Source organism: Schistocerca gregaria, chromosome 1 (assembly GCF_023897955.1).
Source record: "Schistocerca gregaria isolate iqSchGreg1 chromosome 1, iqSchGreg1.2, whole genome shotgun sequence".
Lineage (NCBI taxonomy): Eukaryota > Metazoa > Arthropoda > Insecta > Orthoptera > Acrididae > Schistocerca > Schistocerca gregaria.
This window is the reverse complement of record NC_064920.1, coordinates 756,491,202-756,515,536: the sequence shown is the minus strand read 5'-3', so window position 1 is coordinate 756,515,536 and position 24,335 is coordinate 756,491,202. Positions and strand designations below refer to the sequence as shown.

Here is a 24,335-nt window from a genome sequence, read left to right as displayed (position 1 = left end):
CCCATGTTCTTCCACCTACGCTCAATGGAGCACGTTATCATGATTTCATACGGGATACTCTACCTGTGCTGCTAGAATATATGCCTTTACAAGTACGACACAACATGTGGTTCATGCACGATGGAGCTCCTGCACATTTCAGTCGAAGTGTTCGTACACTTCTCAACAACAGATTCGGTGACCGATGGGTTGGTAGAGGCGGACCAATTCCATGGCCTCCACGCTCAACTGACCTCAACCGTCTTGACTTTCATTTATGGGGGCATTTGAAAGCTCTTGTCTACGCAACCCCGGTACCAAATGTAGAGACTCTTCGTGTTCGTGTTGTGGACGGCTGTGACACAATACGCCATTCTCCGGGGCTGCATCAGCGCATCAGGGATTCCATGCGAAGGAGGGTGGATGCATGTATCCTCGCTAACGGAGGACATTTTGAACATTTCCTGTAACAAAGTGGTTGAAGTCACACTGGTACATTCTGTTGCTGTGTGTTTCCATTCCATGATTAATGTGATTTGAAGAGAAGTAATAAAATGAGCTCTAACATGGAAAGTAAGCGTTTCCGGACACATGTCCACATAACATATTTTCTTTATTTGTGTGTGAGGAATGTTTCCTGAAAGTTTCGCCGTACCTCTTTGTTGTTGTTGTTGTTGTGGTCTTTAGTCCTGACACTGGTTTGATGCAGCTCTCCATGCTACTTTATTATGTGCAAGCTTCTTCATCTCGCAATACGTACTGCAGCCTACATCCTTCTGAATCTGTTTAGTGTATTCATCTCTTCGTCTCCCTCTACGAATTTTACCCTCCATGCTGCCCTCCAATATTAAATTGATGATCCCTTGATGCCTCAGAACATGTCCTGCCGACCGATTCCTTCTTCTTGTCAAGTTGTGCCACAAACTCCTCTTCTCCCCAATCCTATTCAATACTTCCTCATTAGTTACGTGATCTACCCATCTAATCTTCAGCATTCTTCTGTAGCACCACATTTCAAAGGCTTCTATTCTCTTCTTGTCCAAACTATTTATAGTCCATGTTTCACTTCCATACATGGCTACACTCCATACAAATACTTTCAGAAACGACTTCGTGACATTTAAATCTATACTCGATATTAACAAATTTCTCTTCTTCAGAAACGCTTTCCTTGCTATTGCCAGTCTACATTTTATATCCTCTCTACTTCGACCATCATCAGTTATTTTGCTCCCAAAATAAGAAAACTGTTTTACTACTTTAAGTGTCTCATTTCCCAGTCCAATTCCCTCAGCATCGCCCGACTTAATTCGACTACATTCCATTATCCTCGTTTTGCTTTTGGTGATGTTCATCTTATATCCTCCTTTCAAGACACTGTCCATTCCTTTTTGTAACACCCTTTATATCATTGTGCGACACATAATTCAGGAGAAATGAACAATGGGATAAGTAAAAATATGCCGCACTTGCATGAAGCTTTAATGCATTTATTTTTCACTGCTGACACACTCCTGCAGTCGACTTAACTGAAGGAAATCCGTGACACCTGGCAGCGCTTTTGACAGCGTTCAACTGCGAAGCGCAAACGGCTGTAGGCGGAAATCATAGCCGTTAACAGAGCAATGAAGAGGTGTTGCCATGGAGACCTTCACAAAATCGGGTTGTACACATGCGAAGCTGCTGCGCCCAGTGTACAGAAACTATTCGGGAACATGTTTCTTGATTTGAATACTGAGTTGTACATTTGTACATTACGCACATTTCTTTGTAGGACAGTTTTACAATTTCAAAGGTGTTTTCGCGAATACATAGCAACGCAATTTTTTCGATACTTCATTACAAACACAGCTGATTTTTTGTTTTCCTTTCTAACGAAGAATTGGCAAAATGAATACCCAGGCAGTAACGGGTTTGTCAAATAGTAATTAATAAAATGTACTCATCGAAAACAAACTGCACAATTAATTGAAAAAAACATTAGACAGACAGTGAAGATGCATATGACGTTAAGTATTGTACAGAGACACAGCCACCATTCAATAACCTTTATTTGCAGTAACTTTCCAACACAAGTTAAAAAGTGATCGTAAATCTCGGGTTTTCAGTTTCTTGAGGCACATTCGGTTTACTCTAGTGTACACGCTCTCACCTGATCAACAGTTGACCTCAGGTCTCTGGAACCATATAGTTTCACTCAACTTACTTTTCTTGCCTTTTTTTCTTTTCTTTTGATCAGTCTGTGTGAAATATATTTGTTGGCGTTGATATCAGTTACCCTTGTTCCGGTCGAACCCGAAGTAGTTTGAGAAAAATAACAGCAAATGAAAACTGCAGGTTTAAGGAACCGGAGTTTAGCAGTGCTGCTAGACCTTATAATTGAAGACGTAATGTAGCCCACTGCGCCGACGTTCCCGGCTCCATACCGCTATTGAGCTGAAGTACGCTTTTCGTGTTTCAGAGTTTTGAGTTCGCTGTTCCGCACACTTGCGGCCCACAGGGACCCCATATTTCGCAGATCCGCTGTCGTATCGCCCCCAGTGAGCAGAAGCCGATCTGCAGGCGCCGGTCCCAGCTGCTACAGTTCTGCAGCTGCCAATAAGCTGTGCCATTTGTACTGAATATTGGAGCACTTCTCTGAAGTTCCATTCAAACGCATATGTTCTTCCGTGATTCGGGTTCCTCGAACTAGTGGACATAAAATCTCAAATATGAAATCCTTGCTTATCGCAGAAAGTAGTATTACTGTACTTAATTTTCCGAAGCTCCCACTTTATAAAATTCGGTGTACAGTAAGAAGTAAGAAACAAATATAAAGCCGACTATACAACTCAAAGCTTCCATCATTATCCTTTATTTCACCATCCGTTTACATCAATCTAAACACAAGCGTTAATAGTGGAAATTTCTGTCATTGCTAACATTAATTATATTGTTTTAATGTCTTTTCTGGTGTAAGAGAAAATTTACACACAAGTGTTGGTAATACTCACTGCGCATTTAGAACAATTGAACTGTTAGGATTTATTCAGACTAACCTTAATTACAAGTATCTGACAAAACGCTAAGGCATCACTTAAGAAGTACGAGGGCTATTCGGAACGTAAGACCCGCTCGGGCGCGAAATGGAAACCACCATGAAAATCCGTTGATCATTTTCACAGATGTGTTGGTCAGTGTCTCTCGTACACCCATCTTTCGCATCACGACGCTCTTTTCAGTTCTGAGCGCACAAAATGGTGCAAATGGCTCTGAGCAGTATGGGACTTAGCTTCTGAGGTCATCAGTCCCCTAACCTAAGGACATCACACACATCCATGCTCTAGGTAGAGGTCGTGCGGTTTCAGACTGTAGCGCCTAGAACCGCTCGGCCACTCCAGCCGGCTCTGAGCGCACAATGAGCTCGTAAAGATGCCTGGAAAATAGCTTCTCTCGCCAAGTATGTACGCACGCCAAGAGATTTGGCCTGATTTAATGCTGCCCACATAACGTAATTGTCATGCATTTCCCTCTCCAAAACAATTTTCGGCAGCATACTGCAGGTCCATCGGAGACCCTTCTGTAGCGTTTCCGACAGGAAATTTTTGATCACCTTATACTGTCCAGATGTGGCTCCCTCTGATACTCGTCTCTGCTCTTATGAAATGTTGGTTCTAACAACAAAATTTTGCACAGAGAACTGGCGGAAACCAAACGCGGCTGCCTTCTATGACGAGGGTTTTCGAAAGTTGGTACAATGCTATGACAAATGTCTAAGTTGGAACGGCGAATATGTAGAGAAGTAACTATAAAGTGTAATAGCTAACTGCTGCAAGCAAGACGTTTTTGATTTTCACAGTGGTTCCCATTTCGCGACCGATTGGTTATTTTTTAGAATAATCCTTGTTTTAACGAAAACGCTAGGGAAAAAGACTAAAACTAATCACCAGAATGACAATTTAGTATACTGTCTCAGCAAAACCATAAGTACAGGGATTGGAAGTACAGTTCAATTAAGACTGGTTAGTTGGGCGTGTCGTTGATTAATATTGGTATTTCAATGAGATACGATTATGAAGAAACATGGTCACCTGTCGTGAAGCGGGCACCTTACATTTGAACCAAATATATGCGGCTTGAACTAAGTTGGCGGAATAATCATTTAAATTCGCACTGATGACACCAGTTACTGAGTGCATGGAAGCATATTTTGTACTTAAGAATCGTAAAATTATTTACGTTAAAATTCAGAATCATAAAATTTAGAAAATCTTAATGTGATGATTAATGCACGGTAATAATGAAGCTGTCTGACATCTCTGTAACTCTTAGAACTTCCAGCCCCCTACCTTTTTTTGCTCATGCTTCATGGTGACAGTTTAGTATGTCACACTGTCTGACATCTGGAAGTTTGGGTTAGGCTGGACGGAGTGGCCAAGCGGTTTTAGGCGCTACACTCTGGAACCGCGGAAAGGTGGAAGGAGTATATAGAGGGTCTATACAAGGGCGATGTACTTGAGACAGTATTATGCAAATGGAAGAGGATGTAGATGAAGATGAAATGGGAGATACGATACTGCGTGAAGTGTTTGACAGAGCACTGAAAGACCTGAGTCGAAACAAGGCCCTGGGAGTAGACAACATTCCATTAGAACTACTGACGGCCTTGGGAGAGCCAGTCCTGACAAAACTCTACCATCTGGTGAGCAAGATGTATGAGACAGGCGAAATACCCTCAGACTTCAAGAAGAGTATAATAATTCCAATCCCAAAGAAAGCAGGTGTTGACAGATGTGAAAATTACCGAACTATCAGTTTAATAAGTCACAGCTGCAAAATACTAACGCGAATTCTTTACAGACGAATGGAAAAACTAGTAGAAGCCGACCTCGAGGAAGATCAGTTTGGATTCCGTAGAAATATTGGAACACGTGAGGCAATACTGACCTTACGACTTATCTTAGAAGAAAGATTAAGGAAAGGCAAACCTAAGTTTCTAGCATTTGTAGACTTAGAGAAAGCTTTAGACAATGTTGACTGGAATACTCTCTTTCAATTTCTAAAGGTGGCAGGGGTAAAATACAGGGAGCAAAAGGCTATTTACAATTTGTATAGAAACCAGATGGCAGTTATAAGAGTCGAGGGGCACGAAAAGGAAGCAGTGGTTGGGAAAGGAGTGAGGCAGGATTGTAGCCTCCCCGATGTTATTCAATCTGTATATTGAGCAGGCAATAAAGCAAACAAAAGAAAAATTCGGAGTAGGTATTAAAATCCAAGGAGAAGAATTAAAAACTTTGAAGTTCGCCGATGACATAGTAATTCTGTCAGAGACAGCAAAGGACTGGGAAGAGCAGTTGAACGAAATGGACAGTATCTTGAAAGGAGGATATAAGATGAACATCAACAAAAGCAAAACGAGGATAATGGAATGTAGTCGAATTAAATCGGGTGATGCTGAGAGAATTAGATTAGGAAATGAGGCTCTTAAAGTAGTAAAGGACTTTTGCTATTTGGGGAGCGAAATAACTTATGATGGTCGAAGTAGAGAAGATATAAAATGTAGACTGGCAATGGCAAGGAAAGCGTTTCTGAAGAAGAGAAATTTGTTAACATCGAGTATAGATTTAAGTGGTGTTGGTGGTTAGTGTTTAACGTCCCGTCGACAACGAGGTCATTAGAGACGGAGCGCAAGCTCAGGTTAGGGAAGGATTGGGAAGGAAATCAGCCGGGCCCTTTCAAAGGAACCATCCCGGCATTTGCCTGAAACGATTTAGGGAATTCACGGAAAACCTAAATCAGGTTTGCTGGATCCGGGATTGAACCGTCGTCCTTCCGAATGCGATAGATTTAAGTTTCAGGAAGTCGTTTCTGAAAGTATTTGTATGGAGTGTAGCCATGTATGGAAGTGAAACATAGACGATAAATACTTTGGACAAGAAGGGAATAGAAGCTTTCGAAATGTGGTGCTACAGAAGAATGCTGAAGATTAGGTGGGTAGATCACATAACTAATGAGGAGGTATTGAATAGAATTGGGGAGGAAATGAGTTTGTGGCACATCTTGGCTAGAAGGAGGGATCGGTTGGTAGGACATTTTCTGAGGCATCAAGAGATCACGAATTTAGCATTAGAGGGCAGCGTGGAGGGAAAAAATCGTAGAGGGAGACCAAGAGATGAATACACTAAGCAGATTCAGAAGGATGTGGGTTGCAGTAAGTACTGGGAGATGAAGAAGCTTGCACACGATAGGGTAGCATGGAGAGCTGCATCAAATCAGTCTCAGGACTGAAGACCACAACAACAACAAACAACAACCTGAAAAATCGTTCCATAAGACTTTAACGCATGTTTGATGACATCGAACTTCAGTTGAAATGCGAGGTTCAATATGCGCACAGGTCGCTACCCTAAACCAGCGTAGCTGATGGCAGTTGAACTAGATTCACCATTGGAATAAAGAAAGTTCGCCAAACCGCCTGTTTTTCATAATCCAGGAAGACGTTCCAACGTCTGCGTTACCATGGAGAAATCACATGCCAAACTGGGAACATTATCATCTTGTAAACCTGTCTTTCCTAACAAACAATCGGCGATTTCATCAACTTTCGGCCTGTCATACCCGAACGGGAACGAAAATTTCAACGTTGACTTCCTAATCTGAGCTTCCATAACTGGATGGCTATGTTGCACTCAGAAGCTACAGCGACACCGGCCGACGACGTGCCCCACTCGCGGCGAGTTCCGCACACCGCGGCAGCTAGGCCAGCACTGAAAGCTATCGATTCATCGAGTGGCACCACAGCTCTAGCAAGATAACGTGCCACCTGCGCAGGAAGGCACTCTCGTCGTGAGCCTTGAGCAATCTCAGCCCGATTGTTCCGAAAGGGGCCACAGTCGACTGTCGCCTGCCGGCCTGCACGCTGCTAGTGTCTTTATTTCACAACAGGGCACCACATTCTCCACGCACAGGTGTAGGAAAGTCTTCGTAATCAGGCACGTGTGATTATATGCAGTGCTATGAAATTACTGTTGGAATGGGCTTGAGAGGGCTGAGAGAACCGCTAGCTATTCCAATCACTCACTGAAATTAATAAAGGAATGCGAAGAAAACGAAGCTAATAGTACTTCCCAAGGCATCACTACTTCACAAAGGTGCGGAAGAAGAAGAGGATTTTATTTCTAGATAAGATACCCGAACAGGTTATCAGGGCTCTGAACATAATTCCTTGTGACAAATGTTCTTTATTTTACATTGTCAACATAATGCATTGATGGTAAAAAAATCGCAACAGTAAGAAGGAGACGTGCGACATATACGAAAGTTGTGAAGAATGTTTTTGCATCTGAAAGATGATGGCTATTTAAATTTGGCGCCAGTCGCATAAGAGTGGCGCTAATAGCGCCATTATGAGGACACAAATCAGGTTTGTCTTAAATGCACGCCGTATCGGTCGTGAGCGTTAGTTATCTTTGGGACTGGACTGCTGAGTTGGTGTTAGTCAAGAATGCCTTTAAGGTGACAAACACACTATCATCAACCCCTCACCGAGTTTGAACGAAGTCGTCTAACAGAAATCTACTCTGCAGAAAACAGCATGGGTGTCGAAAAGGAAGATCGTGTGAAACCCTGCTCGCGCTATTCGTCCACGAGACTCAGAGGGCCATTGACACGGGTTCCCAGGTAGATGCCGTGTTTCTTGACTTCCGCAAGGCGTTCGATACAGTTCCCCACAGCAGTTTAATGAATGAAGTAAGAGCATATGGACTATCAGACCAATTGTGAGAGTGGATTGAAGAGTTCCTAGATAACAGAACACAGCATGTCATTCTCAATGGAGAGAAGTCTGCCGAAGTAAGAGTGACTTCAGGTGTGTCGTAGGACCTTTGCTATTCACAATATACATAAATTAACTTGTGGATGACATCGGAAGTTCACTGAGGCTTTTTGCAGACAATGCTGTGGTATATCGAGAGGTTGTAACAATGGAAAATTGTACTGAAATGCAGGAGGATCTGCAGCGAATTGACGCATGGTGCAGGGAATGACAATTGAATCTCAATGTAGACAAGTGTAATGTGCTGCGAATACATAGAAAGAAAGATCCCTTATCATTTAGGTACAATATAGCAGGTCAGCAACTGGAAGCAGTTAATTCTATAAATTATCTAGGAGTACGCATTAGGAGTGATTTAAAATGGAATGATCTTATAACGTTGATCGTCGGTAAACCAGGTGCCATACTGAGATTCCTAAGGAAATGCAATCCGAAAACAAAGGAAGTAGGTTAGAGTACGCTTGTTCGCCCACTGCTTGAATTCTGCTGAACAGTGTGGGATCCGTACCAGGTAGTGTTGATAGAAGAGATAAGATCCAACGGAGAGCAGCGCGCTTCGTTACATGATGATTTAGTAATCGCGAAAGCGTTACGGAGATGATAGATAAACTCCAGTGGAAGACTCCGCAGGAGAGACACTCAGTAGCTCCGTACGGGCTTTTGTTAAAGTTTCGAGAACATATCTTCACCGAGGAGGAAGTATATTGCTCCCTCCTACGGATATCTCGCGAAGAGATCATGAGGATAAAATCAGAGAGATTAGAGCCCACACAGAGGCATACCGACAATCCATCTTTCCACGAACAATACGAGACTGGAATAGAAGGGAGAACCGATAGAGGTACTCAAAGGTACCCTCCGCCAAACACCGTCAGGTGGCTTGCGGAGTATGGATATAGATGTAGATGTAGATGTACAAGAAGCTGGATGTTCCTTTTGCTATACTGCAGAAGGGCTTGCAGGAACGTATCCACTGTACATGTTTGCTGGCAGCGGCGGTCACGAGAATGTACGCTCGCAAGAAGACGGGACTCCGGACGGACACATGGCACTACCGACAGGCAAGATCATCGTGTTCGCCATATGGCCCTGGCGCATCGTACTGCATATGCAGCACCAATATGAGCAGCGCGTGGCACCACAGTGACACAACTAACTCTTACAAATCGGTTACTTTAAGGACAGCTCCGAGCCAGACGCCCTGTGACGGGCATTCCACTGACTGCAAACCACCGCCATTCACGGCTTCAGTTGTGTCAAGGAAAGGTCATCGGAGAGCAAGGTGGTTCTTCCTCTGCGCAGTGTTTTGGTTAGAGGAGACCAGCTGAGGGCCTGCTACCACTGTCTGCGTGCCAGACGCATTGGACCTTTGGTCTGGGGTGCGATTTCGTATGACAGCAGCAGCACTCTCGTGGTTTCCCACGCACCGTCATTGCAAAATTGTACCTCATTCTGGTGATTTAACCAGTTGTGCTTCCATTCAAGAACGGCGTTCCAGGGAGTGTTGTCCAACAGGATAACGATCGCCCACGCGCTGCAGTTGAAACCCAGCATGGTCTACAGAGTGTCAACATGTTGCCTTGATCTGATCGATCACCAGATCTGTCTCCAATCGAGTACGTATGGGACATCATCTGAACGCAACTCCAGCGTAATACTCAACCAGCATTGACTGCCACTTTAATGACGACCAAGTGCAACAGCCATGGAAAAACATCCTACAAACTGACATCTGGCATCTGTACAACACAATACTTGCACATTTGAATGCTTTCATTCAACATTCTGGTGGTTATTATACAGGTTATTCTGTTCGCTGATGACAGGAATATTATAGTCACTGAGAAAACAAGAGAACTCTTTGCCGAGAAAGCAAATGAAACTCTCAAGGAAGTTTATGATTGCTCAATAAGCAATAAAGTGACGTTGAACATAAAGAAAACTAATGCAATGAATTTCAGTTTGAAGAGGAAAAATGACAATGTTAAATTAAATGTATATGGCACCTCTATAGACTGTGTAACAAATGCAAAATTTCTAGAAATGAATATTGATTCTCAGTTGAAGTGGCGTGAACACACAATGGTACTTGCAAACAGAATGTCATAAGTATGTTGTGCCCTTAGACCTCCATCATCAGTGTGTAACATGCAGTGTCTTTTAGTTACATATTATTCATATGTACACTCAAATTCTTAGCTATGGCATTCTTTTTTGGGGAACAAACGCACAAAATGTGAACACAATTTTCAAATTCCAGATAAGAGACATAAGAGTAATAAACAAAATTACTAGTCGAACTCATTGTAATGATCTGTCCAAAACACTGGGGATTTTAACTGCTCCATGTGAATACATTTACCAGTCAGTTGTACACATAAAAAATAACATTGATAATTACTGCACAAACAGCTCTGACCATGACCAGGCAACAAGAGCTAGACTCAACTTACATTTACCAAGAAAAACTAAACATAAAACTCAAAACAGCATTTTCTACCAAAGAATAAAACTGTACAATAAATTACAAAAAGGGATAAAAGAAATTGCAAACAACTCTTATTTAAAAAGGCAGCTAAAAAGTACCTTTTATGGAGTACATTTTATACATTGAAGAATTACTTAGATAAAACAGAGTAGGGGTTTGATAAAAAAAATGTTATACAAATAACTAATAATAGTAATGATTATAAAACATCCAACATTCCATAAAACCCCTTCACTTTATGTTTTTCCCTTCTTTTTTCCGTTCTAGAAATACTTACCCCCCAGCTATGCATAGCACAATACTGACACCTCTTCCTCTTTCTGAGCTCAACCTCTCACTAATTATGGAGCGATGGTGACTCAGTTTTCCACGAAAGCAAATGGGAAGGTGCGGTACAGAAAATGAGATCACCAGTTTGTGTGTGTGTTTGTGTTCAAAATGGCTCCGAGCACTATGGGACTTAACATTTGTAGTCATCAGTCCGCTAGAACTTAGAACTACTTAAACCTAACTAACCTAAGGACATCACACACATCCATGCCCGAGGTAGGATTCGGACCTGCGACTGAAGCGCCTAGAACCGCACGGCCACATGGGCCGGCTTGTGTGTGTGTGTGTGTGTGTGTGTGTGTGTGTGTGTGTATAGTGTGTGCAGTGACTGAAAGTGAGATATGAGTGAACGGTGTGGCTATACATTATTGAATAAGTTATTTCTTAAAAAAAAAGTATTGTATACCAGAAGTAAATCTAATGACTGACTCTAACTAGAAGTCTGTAAATATGTGTGTATACGAATTAGCTTATTTTAAATTGATCTAAACTTGTAAATACTTTGTCATGTCCTATATCCTTGTAAAAAGATATCTACGGATGAATAAAGCTACTACTACTACTACTACTATTAATTACCCGCGTCGCATTTGCAATGGCTTTTTTTGCACTTACATTAATCTGCCCCCCCATGAACCATGTACCTTGCCGTTGGTGGGGAGGCTTGCGTGCCTCAGCGATACAGATGGCCGTACCGTAGGTGCAACCACAACGGAGGGGTATCTGTTGAGAGGCCAGACAAACATGTGGTTCCTGAAGAGGGGCAGCAGCCTTTTCAATAGTTGCAGGGGCAACAGTCTGGATGATTGACTGATTTGGCCTTGCAGCATTAACCAAAACGGCTTTGCTGTGCTGGTACTGCGAACGGCTGAAAGCAAGGGGAAACTACAGCCGTAATTTTTCCCGAGGGCATGCAACTTTACTGTATGATTAAATGATAATGGCATCCTCTTGGGTAAAATATTCCGGAGGTAAAATAGTCCCCCATTCGGATCTCCGGGCGGGGACTACTCAGGAGGATGTCGTTATCAGGAGGAAGAAAACTGGCGTTCTACGGATCGGAGTGTGGAATGTCAGATCCCTTAATCGGGCAGGTAGGTTAGAAAATTTAAAAAGGGAAGTGGATACGTTAAAATTAGATATAGTCGGAATTAGTGAAGTTCGGTGGCAGGAGGAAAGAGACTTCTGGTCAGGTGAATACAGGGTTATAAATACAAAATCAAATAGGGGTAATGCAGGAGTAGGTTTAATAATGAATAAAAAATAGGAGTGCGGGTAAGCTAATCTAAGCAGCATAGTGAACGTATTATAGTGGCCAAGATAGACACGAAGCCCATGCCTACTACAGTAGTAGACGTTTATATGCCAACTAGCTCTGCAGATGACGAAGAAATTGAAGAAATGTATAATAAGATAAAAGAAATTATTCAGGTAGTGAAGGGAGATGAAAATTTAATAGTCACGGGTGACTGGAATTCGTCAGTAGGAAAAGGGAGAGAAGGAAACATAAGAGGTGAATATGGATTGGGGCTAAGAAATGAAAGAGGAAGCCGCCTAGTAGAATTTTGCACAGAGCACAACTTAATCATAGCTAACACTTGGTTTAAGAATCATGAAAGAAGGTTGTATACGTGGAAGAACCCTGAAGATACTAAAAGGTATCAAATAGATTATATAATGGTAAGACAGAGATTTAGGAACCAGGTTTTAAGTTGTAAGACATTTCCAGGGGCAGATGTGGACTCGGACCACAATCTATTGGTTATGACCTGTAGATTAAAGCTGAAGAAACTGCAAAAATGTGGGAAATTAAGGATATGGGACCTGGATAAACTGAAAGAACCAGAGGTTGTACAGAGTTTCAGGGAAAGCATAAGGGGACAATTGACAGGAATAGGGGAAAGAAATACAGTAGAAGAAGAATGGGTACCTCTGAGGGATGAAGTAGTGAAGGCAGCAGAGGATAAAGTAGGTAAAAAGACGAAGGCTGCTAGAAATCCTTGGGTAACAGAAGAAATATTGAATTTAATTGATGAAAGGAGAAAATATAAAAATGCAGTAAATGAAGCAGGCAAAAAGGAATACAGACGTCTCAAAAATGAGATCGACAGGAAGTGCAAAATGGCTAAACAGGGATGGCTAGAGGACAAATGTAAGGATGTAGAAGCTTATTTCACTAGGGGTAAGATAGATACTGCCTACAGGAAAATTAAAGAGACCTTTGGAGAGAAGAGAACCACGTGTATGAATATCAAGGGCTCAAATGGCAACCCATTTCTAAGCAAGGAAGGGAAGGCAGAAAGGTGGAAGGAGTATATAGAAGGTTTATACAAGGGTGATGTACTTGAGGACAATATTATGGAAATGGAAGAGGATGTAGATGAACACGAAATGGGAGGCCCCGGGAGTAGACAACATTCCATTAGAACTACTGATGGCCTTGGGAGAGCCAGTCATGACAAAACTCTACCAGCTGGTGAGCAAGATGTATGAGACAGGCGAAATACCCTCAGACTTCAAGAGGAATATAATAATTCCAATCCCAAAGAAAGCAGGTGCTGACAGATGTGAAAATTACCGAACTATCAGTTTAATAAGTCACAGCTGCAAAACACTAACGCGAATTCTTTACAGACGAATGGAAAAAACTGGTAGATGCGGACCTCAGGGAGGATCAGTTTGGATTCCGTCGAAATGTTGGAACACGTGAGGCAATACTGACCTTACGACTTATCTTAGAAGAAAGATTAAGAAAAGGCAAACCTACGTTTCTAGCATTTGTAGACTTAGAGAAAGCTTTTGACAATGTTGACTGGAATACTCTTTTTCAAATTCTAAAGGTGGCAGGGGTAAAATACAGGGAGCGAAAGGCTATTTACTATTTGTACAGAAACCAGATGGCCGTCATAAAAGTCGAGGGGCATGAAAGGGAAGCAGTGGTTGGGAAAGGAGTGAGACAGGGTTGCAGCCTCTCCCCGATGTTATTCAAACTGTATATTGAGCAAGCAGTAAAGGAAACAAAAGAAAAATTTGGAGTAGGTATTAAAATTCATGGAGACGAAGTAAAAACTTTGAGGTTCACCGATGACATTGTAATTCTGTCAGAGACGGCAAAGGACTTTGAAGAGCAGTTGAACGGAATTGAAAGTGTCTTCAAAAGAGGATATAAGATGAACATCAACAAAAGCAAAACGAGGATAATGGAATGTAGTCAAATTAAATCGGGTGATGCTGAGGGAATTAGATTAGGAAATGAGACACTTAAAGTAGTAAAGGAGTTTTGCTATTTGGGGAACAAAATAACTGATGATGGTCGAAGTGGAGAGGATGTAAAGTGTGGACTGGCAATGGCAAGCAAAGCGTTTCTGAAGAAGAGGAATTTGTTAACATCGAGTATAGATGTAAATGTCAGGAACTCGTTTCTGAAACTATTTTTATGGAGTGTAGCCATGTATGGATGTGAAACGTGGACGATAAATAGTTTGGACAAGAAGAGAATAGGACCTCTCGAAATGTGGTGTTACAGAAGAATGCTGAAGATCAGATGGGTAGATCACATAACTAATGAGGAGGTATTGAATGGAATTGGGGAGAAGAGAATGGCACAAGTTGAGTAGAAGAAGGGATCGGTTGGTAGGACATATTCTGAGGCATCAAGGGATCACAAATTTAGCGTTAGAGGGCAGCTTGGAGGGTAAAAATCGTAGAGGGAGACCGAGAGATGAGTACACTAAGCAGATTCAGAAGGATGTAGGTTGCAGTAGGTACTGGGAGATGAAGCAGCTTGCACAGGATAGAGTAGCATGGAGAGCTGCATCAAACCAGTCTCAGGACTGAAGACAACAACAACAACAACATTAATCTGTGGTCTTTCAATGTTGATCACCGAAATGTGTTACCTAAACAAATTTATTCCCAAAATTTCATTACTCTACATTAATTATTTTTACGTGTTGCGATTTTTTTCCATCAGTGTAAAAAGTGACGATGTCTCCTACGCTACAATTTCACCCCCCTTTTTTGTTCAATGAAATTTTCTTCTGGCACCTTGCAATAGATCTTTCCCTTTGGTCATTCCTTTGTTTATGCAACTATTTCGTGTTCCGTACTCTACCGCGAAACTATTGACTTTGAAAGTCTATATTTGTGAGATCATTGGTTGTACTGATGTAACTTGAATAGAATGGTTAGCTGACTCGCCAGCTGTAGCTTACGTGCTACGTGAGAAACACGTTTGTGCATAGGCCTCAGCTGTTGGCCTGCCACATCCACACTGCACCATGGCTGCTCACAGCGAAGACCCCGCCACTGCCTCTATCCTCTCCCCTACTGTGCTGTCCTTGCAACTATGGGCCAGGCTACTTAGTCCCCACTCTACCTCTGAGAACGAGCTCTCAGCAAACTGCCAGAAAGAGGAAGTCACATGGACTGACCTCTTTAAATACCCGTATTCCTGCAATAAAGATCAGACGCGTCACCTACTCTTCAGTCTGTATTTGCCAACTTTGGTAGCTATCTGCAAATCTTCGGCTGGCTGCTTATTTCGTCCCCAGCTTTAGTACAGTGGTTATGACGCCATCATGTTATGGTGATAACGAGTTTGCCAATTATTCTGAACTGTAGCGTAGGATTTAAGTAGAGTAGGGTTTGGGCTGGGCACTATGCTTACGTGGGAACAGTTTGACAGCTCATTCATTAAACATAAAATTTTCTTAATAACAGAACAGTAACGATCAAACAGAAGTCAGTTTGCAGCCCAATGTAGTTCTAGAAACCGAGGCTCAAACAAGAGAATAGCAGTTAAACCATTTTGAACACAATCAAACATAATTCAATGCAACACAATAACTAAATTTTTTTTTATTAATCACATTTTGTTCTTTTCCGTTTGTTGTATCTGCTCGGGGCGGACGTCGCAAGACACCCATTTCAGTTCGTCGTTGATCCATTAACTCAGTTTTTTTTATTACAGAGGGCAGCTAACCCTCTTTTTTTATTATTGGATCTCAGAAATTCTTCCAGTCGATATGTGGCATTACAGCAAACCAGTGCTTAACAGTATTGGTTAAAAACAGTCTTGGTTGCAATTTTAGTTTCTTTTATTTTTCAACGACTCATTTCGCCATATGTAGGCATCTTCAGGTTATCTTTTCTAGATGAACGCGAGAGGCACCAAGATCTGCATAACGCGTTCCCGTTCACAGGAGAGAAAAACAGTAAGATGGGGGCTCAGGTAGTAATCATAATGCCAAATAAAAAGAAATAAAATTGCAACCAAGATTGTTTTTGACCAATACTATTATATCTCATTTTGTTCCATATTGTTCGTTGAATTTGTTCGGGGCGGACGTCCGATGACACCCGTCCAGGTCCTTTGTTGGTCTGTTGACTCAGTTTTTTATCACAGAGGCTGGCTAACCTTCTGGCCGAGCACTCTGAGCTACCGTGCCATCATAACCACTACACCACAGTGCTACTCGCCCCCTGACCGAACACACTGAGTTACCGTGGTGGCACCCACCTGAGCTATCCAAGCACGCCTTACGCCCTGTCCTCACAGTTTCATTCTGGAAACATCTCCCAGCCTGTGGCAAAGCCATGTCTCCGCAATATATGTTCTTCCAGGAGTGCTAGTTCTGCAAGTTTCGCAGGAGAGCTTCTGTGAAATTTGGAAGGTAGGAGAAGAGGTACTGGCGGATGTAAAGCTGTGAGGATGGGGCGTGAGTCGTGCTTGGATAGCTCAGATGGTAGAGCACTTGATCGCGAAAGGCAAAGATCCCGAGTTCGAGGTTCGGTCCTGCACACTGTTTTAATCTGCCAGTAAGTTTCAATTAAAATCAGCTTCGCTCCAGGACACAGAATCGGGTAACAACAATAATAATTACATATACAGGGGGTAGGCAAAATAATGTGAACACCTGTACTTACTTGGGAATGGTATATTAACAAGGGGTTGGATCCCCATTTGCCCGTAATTCAGCTGCGATTCTTCTTGGAAATCTGGCATATAATGATTGTATAGTCTCCAATGGAATGTTATGCCACTCTTCGATCACAACCTCTTCTAACTCCTATAGTGACGAGGGAGCCGGGAATCTGCTCCGGAGTCTGCGCTCCAGTACCGCCCATAGCGGTTCGATAATATTCATGTCCGGGAACACGCTGCAGTTCAGATGCATGCTCCTCATAACGATGGTACTGTCCTGGCTGCGTGAGTGGGTGCATTATCGTCCTGAAATACGGCATCACTGTTGGGGAACAACATTTTAATCACGGGGTGTACCTCATCATCCAAAATGTTCACGTAATCGTTGCCTGAAACACGGCCTTTGAGAGTAATGATGGGATCAGCAGAATACAATGATATGGCTGCCAGTACCATCACACTTCCATCTCCATGACTAACCGTTGGAATCAGGCAATGAGGACTGTACGTGTCTCTCGGCGTTCTCCAGACGTAAACCCAGCGCAGTGTTGGACATAACGAAAATGGTAGCTCGTCTGACCACATTACGTGTTTCCTTTTATCAGTCGCTCAGGATTTATGCTCCTTACACCATGCTTTACGCTTCTTTGCGTTGGCTGTCGTCACTAGTAGTTTCGGTATAGCAGCTACTACAAGAATATTCGCTTTATGGAGTTCTTGGCGGACAGTGTCGATAGATACGGGATCTCAAAGACGGCTATTGAGCTCTGCAGTCACTTTAACCGTCGTAGTTTTGTGTTGTTTGACACACTATGTGTTAGCGTACGACCACTTGTGTCATTTAGTTTTGATTTGCCCCCACTATTACGTTCACACGATGATGACTTCCCACGTTTTGTGTAGACTGTCATGACTGTTGAAACAGTTGCTTCTGAAACATTCAACAAGTTGGTTGCCTTGGTTACTAATGCTACATCTGATCGGGCCCTCACAATTTGCCTTCTTTGGAACTCTGTTAGGTCTCTCATTGCACGTCGATCTCGAAGTGTGCACTACTCGTAAACAACCTGCACTGATGCCTACTCCGTACCGAACACGCACAGTCCAGCGCGGCACGTGCCTTACCTACATCGTTGACCGTCAAACACAATCCACCATTACTACCACTGTTCACATTATTTTGACTATCCCTGTATGTGGTGTTTATTCTTTTTTTTAACACGACCGGAAGACCATATATCATATTTGAGCCAACAACCACTATGAATTAAGACACAAAGGAATTACAGGCGCCGGCCAAGGTGGCCGAGCGGTTCTAGGCGCTACAGACTGGAACCGCGCGACCGGTACGGTCGCAGGTTCGAATCCTGCCTCTGGCATGGATGTGCGTCATGTCCTTAGATTAGATAGGTTTAAATTGTTAAGTTCTACGGGACTGGTGACCTCAGAAGTTAAATCCCATAGTGCTCAGAGCCATTTTAACCATTTGAATTACAGCCATTCGCTGCAAGAGGGCATTGATTTTCATCAATGGGGGAAGTTGAAAATTTGTGCCGGATCGAGATTCGAGCCCGGGTCTCCTGCTTACTACGCAGATGTTCTGGCCATTACGTCATCTGGACACAGTAGTCGTCGCAGCTGCACAGCGTACCCTAGCATGCCCCCTATCAGGCCGCCAATTCTCAACTTATCCCCGCACTACTAATGTAGTGCCCCTGCCCATTATTCTCATTACTTACGGGATTTCGCCGATTCGTATTCGAACCTGGTGTGCATCCATGCATTCACACTGAAGAGATCATTGGCCGTCTTCGCCTTGTTCTTTTGGACATGTCCAAAGGAACAGACACCAGTTCTGATCCTGCAGCCACATGTCCGAGAGAACCGACTCCACACATATGTAATCAACGGGACGATGGCCAATGATCTCTTCAGTGCGATGCAGACCATGCTCGAACTGTTACGAAATCGGCGAAATGCCGCGAGTAGTGAGGCATGGGCATTACATTCGTAGCGTGTAGACAACTTGGGAACTTCGGTCAAACGGGAAGTGTGCTAGGGTGTTCCTGCGGTTCTGGTGATCACTGTCTGGTTGGTTTAGCTGACTGAGCTCTGTAATAAGTGAAGGGAACAGCAACAAACTTCAACGGATGTCATGTGACGTCCGCTACGACCAAACAAAACGAACAATTAGAAAAAAAAGTGGTCAGAGTATATGCAGGAGAGCCTGGTTCGAATCCCGGTCTGGCACAGATTTTCAACTTTTCCCATTGATTAAAATCAATGCCCAATTGCAGCCCCTGCCTGTAATTCCTTTGTGTCTTACTTTTTGTCTTAATAACAACTACAGTATATAGTCACTGGCCACGTACAGGAAGAGATTCTGCAGTTAATCAAAGGACACCACGACAACTCTGACTCAATTAAGAGCATCCACAAATCATCCACTATTCGCCCTAGTGCTAAGAAAACGATGCAGGTAGTGTGAACAGGACCCATGTCATCTTGGAACACAGCATCACCATTGGGAAACAAGCACGGTTCCATGGGATGGACATGACCAGTCAAAATGGTCACAAAATCCTTGGCAGTAATGCCACCTTGTAAAGTACCTATGGTGCCCAAGGAATACCCCCATGTGGCTGCCCAGATCGTCACCTAACCATCACCATATTTCACTCGTGGGTGTAAATTCGGCCATCGTTGGAAACAATGTGAAACAATAGTCATCCGGCCAAATTAATTTCTTTCATTGCTCCGTATTCCAGTTTTTATGGCTTTGGAACCACGTTTTTCTGTTACCGGCATTTGCATCACTGATGACTACTTTTAAAATTACACCTCATCCTGCAGTTCGCGGCTTCTGGGGTCGCAGTGATTTTTGCAGCCTTCATTCTCATATTTCTCTGTTTGGTCCGTCACGATTATTCTACACACACTTTACTCTGCGATGTGACTTCCACTTTCCCTGTACGCGGTGTTAATCTCCGATACGGTGCCTTTTGAAACACCGAAAACATCGGCTACCTTGGTTACGGAAGCACCTATCCGGAGCACTAACAATTTGCCCACGTTCGAATTCACTTAACTCCGACGTAATGCTCTCACAACTACACAGAACACTGTTCTGACGACAAATGACACTTGCAAAGTATTGCAGACGTTGCGTGGGGGCCGGTCGTGACCAAATACAACAGCGCAACCTGCAGGCATGGCCAGCATTTGGGTTTATATTCAAGTTTCATTTCGCGCGGTCACTTGATCATTGGGACAGCCAAAGCTGTAAACATTATTTTTTTTGAGTAAATAACTAACAGCACAAGCTGCCGTGAGTATATTTGTTCTCTAAACGAGTAGTCAATCAAAAAGAGATCAATAATTTTTTTCGCGGCAGCTGTTGCGGTTATTTATTTATTCTAATGAATTTATCGCGTTGTGTCCATATTTTTGCCCAACACCTGCACGTGACTAACGTTTCATATAAAGAGGTGCACCTCCTCCGTTTACGCTGTTACGAAACGCACAGCGCTAACGAGGCTTCCGCTAGACACGAGGCAGTAAAACGGATTTGATGACTGCCCCGTTAAAATGGATTACCCTTCAGGGTCGCATATAAGCTAAACGTAACCACCACAACAGTCGGGTAGCAAATAAAAGTACATAGCAACACGGCACAGGTGCTGCCGACGACGTACGTTTCTAAACTGTATGTCACAACAAGAACAAGGGACAGAGAGATCTATTACCTATGTCAGGGAACAAAATGCCACGCACATAATTAGATTTCGCTAGTGACTCTATGACACGAAAAAGTCTGTAGTACCATCACATAGGAAAAAAGGAAAGTGAAACGTTCTCCAGCTACCAGTGAAAGACTGTGTAAGGTCAAGAATGAGCTTAATTTCCGTCGTATCTACCTTAATGGTCAGTTCCTTTGTTGAACACTTTTGCAGTGGGTGGCTTGCACGCCTGAAATGCCATCTGCAAGATCTACAAAATACAGATCTGCAGAAGCCTTAAACTTTTCAAAGGATTCAAAACATTTCTCATGCACTTATTTCCTTACATATTGGAACAGTTGGAATTCAGGAAACCAAGTATTCCGAAACGGAAGACAATAGAGGGAAGGTCGAAATACTGAATCCGGTCTTCCGAAATTGTTTCACCACCGCAGAAAATTGTAACACGGTCCCTCCTTTTTCTTTTTTATACGGCCAGCCACGAATTCCTTTCCTGTTCTAACCTCTTCATCTCAAAGTAGCACTTGCGGCCTACTTCTTCAGTTATTTGCTGGATGTATTCCAATCTCTGTCTTCCTCTACAGTTTTTGCCCTCTACAGCCCCTCTAGTGCCATTGAAGTCCTCCCTGATGTCTTAACAGATCCCCTGACGTCCTGCCCCTTCTCCTTGTCATTGTCTGCCACATATTCTTTTCCTCTCCGATTCTGGGCAGAACCTCCTCACTTCTTACCTTACCAGTCCACCTAATTTTCGACATTCGCCTGTAACACCACGTCTCAAATGCTTCGATTCCCTTCAGTTCCGGTTTTCCCACAGTCCATGTTTCACTACCATACAATGCTGTGCTCCAAACGTACATTCTCCGAAATTTATTCCCCAAAGTAACACCTAATTTAATAGTGGTCGACTTCTTTTGGCCAGGAATGCCCTTTCTGCCAGTGCTAGTCTTCTTTTGATGTCCTTCTTGCTTAGTCCATCATTGTTTATTTTGCTGCCTAGGTAGTAGGATTCCCTAACTTCATCTACTTTGTGACCGTCAATCCTGATGTTAACTTTCTCGCTCTTCTCAATTCTGCTACTTCTCATTACTTTCGTCTTCCTTCGATTTACTCTCAGTCTATATTCTGTACTCATTAGACTTCATTGCGTTCAGCAGATCATCTAATTCTTCTTCATCTTCACTCAGGACAGTAATGTCACCAGAAAATCATTTGATTGATATCCTTTCAACTTGAATTCTATTATCGCTCCTGAACCTTGCTTTTATTTCCATCTTAGTTTCTTCGATGTACAGACTGAACAACACGGGTGAAAGACTACGTCACTGTCTTACATCCTTTTTAATCCGAGTACTTCGTTCTTTGTCGTCCATTCTTATTATTCCCTCTTGGCTCTTGTACATAATATATATTATCCGTCTTCCCCTATAGCGTACCCCTATTTTTCTCAGAGTTTCGAACCTCTTGCACCATTTTACATTGTCTAGCGTTTTTTCCAGGTCTTCAAAACCAATGAATATGTCTTGATTTTTCTTTAGTCTTGCTTCCATTACCGCCAACGGCCATGCCGCAGTGGTAACACAGGTTCCCGTCAGATCACCGAAGTTTAGCCGCTGTTTGGCTGGGCTAGCACTTGGATGGGTGACCATCCGGTCTGTGAGCGCTGTTGACAAGCGCGGTGCACTCAGCCCATGTGAGGCAAACTGAGGAGCTATTTGACTGAGAAGTAGCGCCTCCTTTCTCGTAAAATGACAAAACGGTCGGCAGAGTAGTGGGCTAACCACATGCCCTTCCATATCCGCTTTCAGTGACGGTTGTGGGCTGAGGAAGACACGGCGGTCGGTCGGTACCGTTGGGCCATCATGGTCCGTGGTGCCTTTACCTTTCCTAAAGACAAATTGATCGTCATCTAACACATCTTCAATTTTCTTTCCCGTTCTTCTGTATACCATTCTTGTCAGCAACTTGGATGCATCAACTGTTAAGCTGATTGTGCGATAATTCTCGCACTTGTCAACTATTGTTATTATCGGAATTATGTGGACAATATTTTCCTGAAAGTCAGATGGTATGTCGCCAGACTCATATATTCTTACATTCTTCACAACAACGTGCATAATCGTTTTGTTGCCATTTCCCCACTGATTTTAGAAATTCTGACGGAATGTTGTCTATTCTTTCTGCCTTCTTTGATCTTAATTCCTTCAAAGCTCTCTTAAAGTCTGATTCTAATACTAGATCCCCGACCGTTTCTAAATCGACCCCTGTTTCTTCTTCTATCATATCAGATAAATCTTCCCCCTCATAGAGGCTTTCAATGTACTCTTTCCACCTATTCGCTCTCTCCTCTGCATTTAACAGTGGAATTCCCGTTGCACTCTTAATGTTACCACACTTGCTTTAATTTCCCCAGTTATTTTGACTTTCCTATTTGTTGAGTAAGCCCTTCCGAGAAACATTTCTTTTACGATTTCTTCACATTTTCCTTGCAGCGATTTCGTCTTGGCTTCCTTGCAATTCCCATTTATTTCATTCCTCAGCGGCTTGTGGTACTGCATTCTGAATTTCCCTGAACATTTTTACTCGTCCTTCTTTCATCGATCAGTTGAAGAATTTCTTCTGTTACTTTCTTTGTATCTATGTTTTTCATTCCAACTTCTGTAATTGCCCTTTTTAGAGATGTCCATTCCTCCTCAACCATGCTGCCTACTGAGTTATTCCTTATTGTTATTCTCCCTTTGAGAACTTCAAGCGTGTCTTGTCATTCCTTAGTACTTCCGTATCAAACTTCTTTGCGTATTGATTTTTCCTGACTCACCTCTTAAACTTCAGCCTACTCATCACTCTACATTGTGATCTGAGTCTGTATCTGCTCCTGGGTTCGCCTTACTATCCAGCATTTGATTCTGAATCTCTGTCTGACTAAGATGTAATCTAACTGAAATCATCCCGTATCTCTCAGCCTTTTCCAAATATACCTCCTCCTCTTGTGATTCTTGAACAGCGTACTTGATTTACCTAACTGAAATTCATTACAGGATTCAATTAGTCTCTCTTTTTCTCGTCCCTTCTCGCAAGGCCATATTCTCCTGTAACCTATTCTTCTGCTCCTTCCCCTTTGATAGCGTTCCAGTCCCCCATCATCATCAGTTAAGATAATTGTAACAAATAAATTAATTGTAGTGAGAATGATCTCCCATGGAACACATAATGTGTCAGAATACTTTTGCAGTAGCAACAAAAAGAAGCTTGCCAGTTTAAAAGAACGCAAAATTCCTACGACTGATGAAGTTTTTCAGAAGCTCGAAATTCAATGCGAGATTCTTTTAGTATTTACCACAAAGAAACTGTCTCTCGACATCTGGTAGAAAATCCAAATAAATTTTCATCTCCTTTTACGAACTGTATTACCCTTGCAATAACCTCATACACTTCCTCTATCTCTTCATCTTCAGCTTGCGACGTCGGCATGTATACCTGAGCTACCGTTGTCGGTGTTCGTTTGCTATCAATTCTGATAAGAACAATCCTATCACTGAACTATTCACAGTAATACTCTCTCTGCCCTACCTTCCTATTCGTAATAAATCCTACTTCTGTTATACCTGCTGCTGCTGATATTACTGTACACTCACTCTGACCAGAAATCCTTGTCATCTTCAATTCACTGACTGCTACTATATCTAGGCTGAACCTTTGCATTTCCCTTTTCAGATTTTCTAGCTTCCCCACCACGTTCAAGCTTCTGACATTCCACGCCCTTACTCGTAGAAAGTTTTACATTATCCTTTCTTTGGTTATTCAATCATTTACTCATGATCACCCCCCCCCCCCCCTCCCCTTGATAGTACCCTCCCGGAGATCCGAATGGGGGACTATTCCAGAATCTTTTGCCATTGGAGAGCTCATTATGATACTCTTTCAATTACGGGCCACATGTCCGGTGCATATGCTTTATGTGTCTATAATGCAGTGGTTTCCATTGCTTTCTGCATCCTCATGCCCTTGATCATCGCTGACTCGTCCGCCTTTAGGGGCAGTTTCCCACCCCAAAACATG

General features: G+C 42.7%; 1 protein-coding gene across 6 annotated transcripts in view; it reads left to right on the top strand.

Annotated features, from left to right (window-relative positions):
* Positions 1–24,335, top strand: part of LOC126267827 (putative thiamine transporter SLC35F3) — a 652,799-nt gene that overhangs the window by 204,140 nt on the left and 424,324 nt on the right. The gene's annotated exons all lie outside the window — the stretch shown is intronic.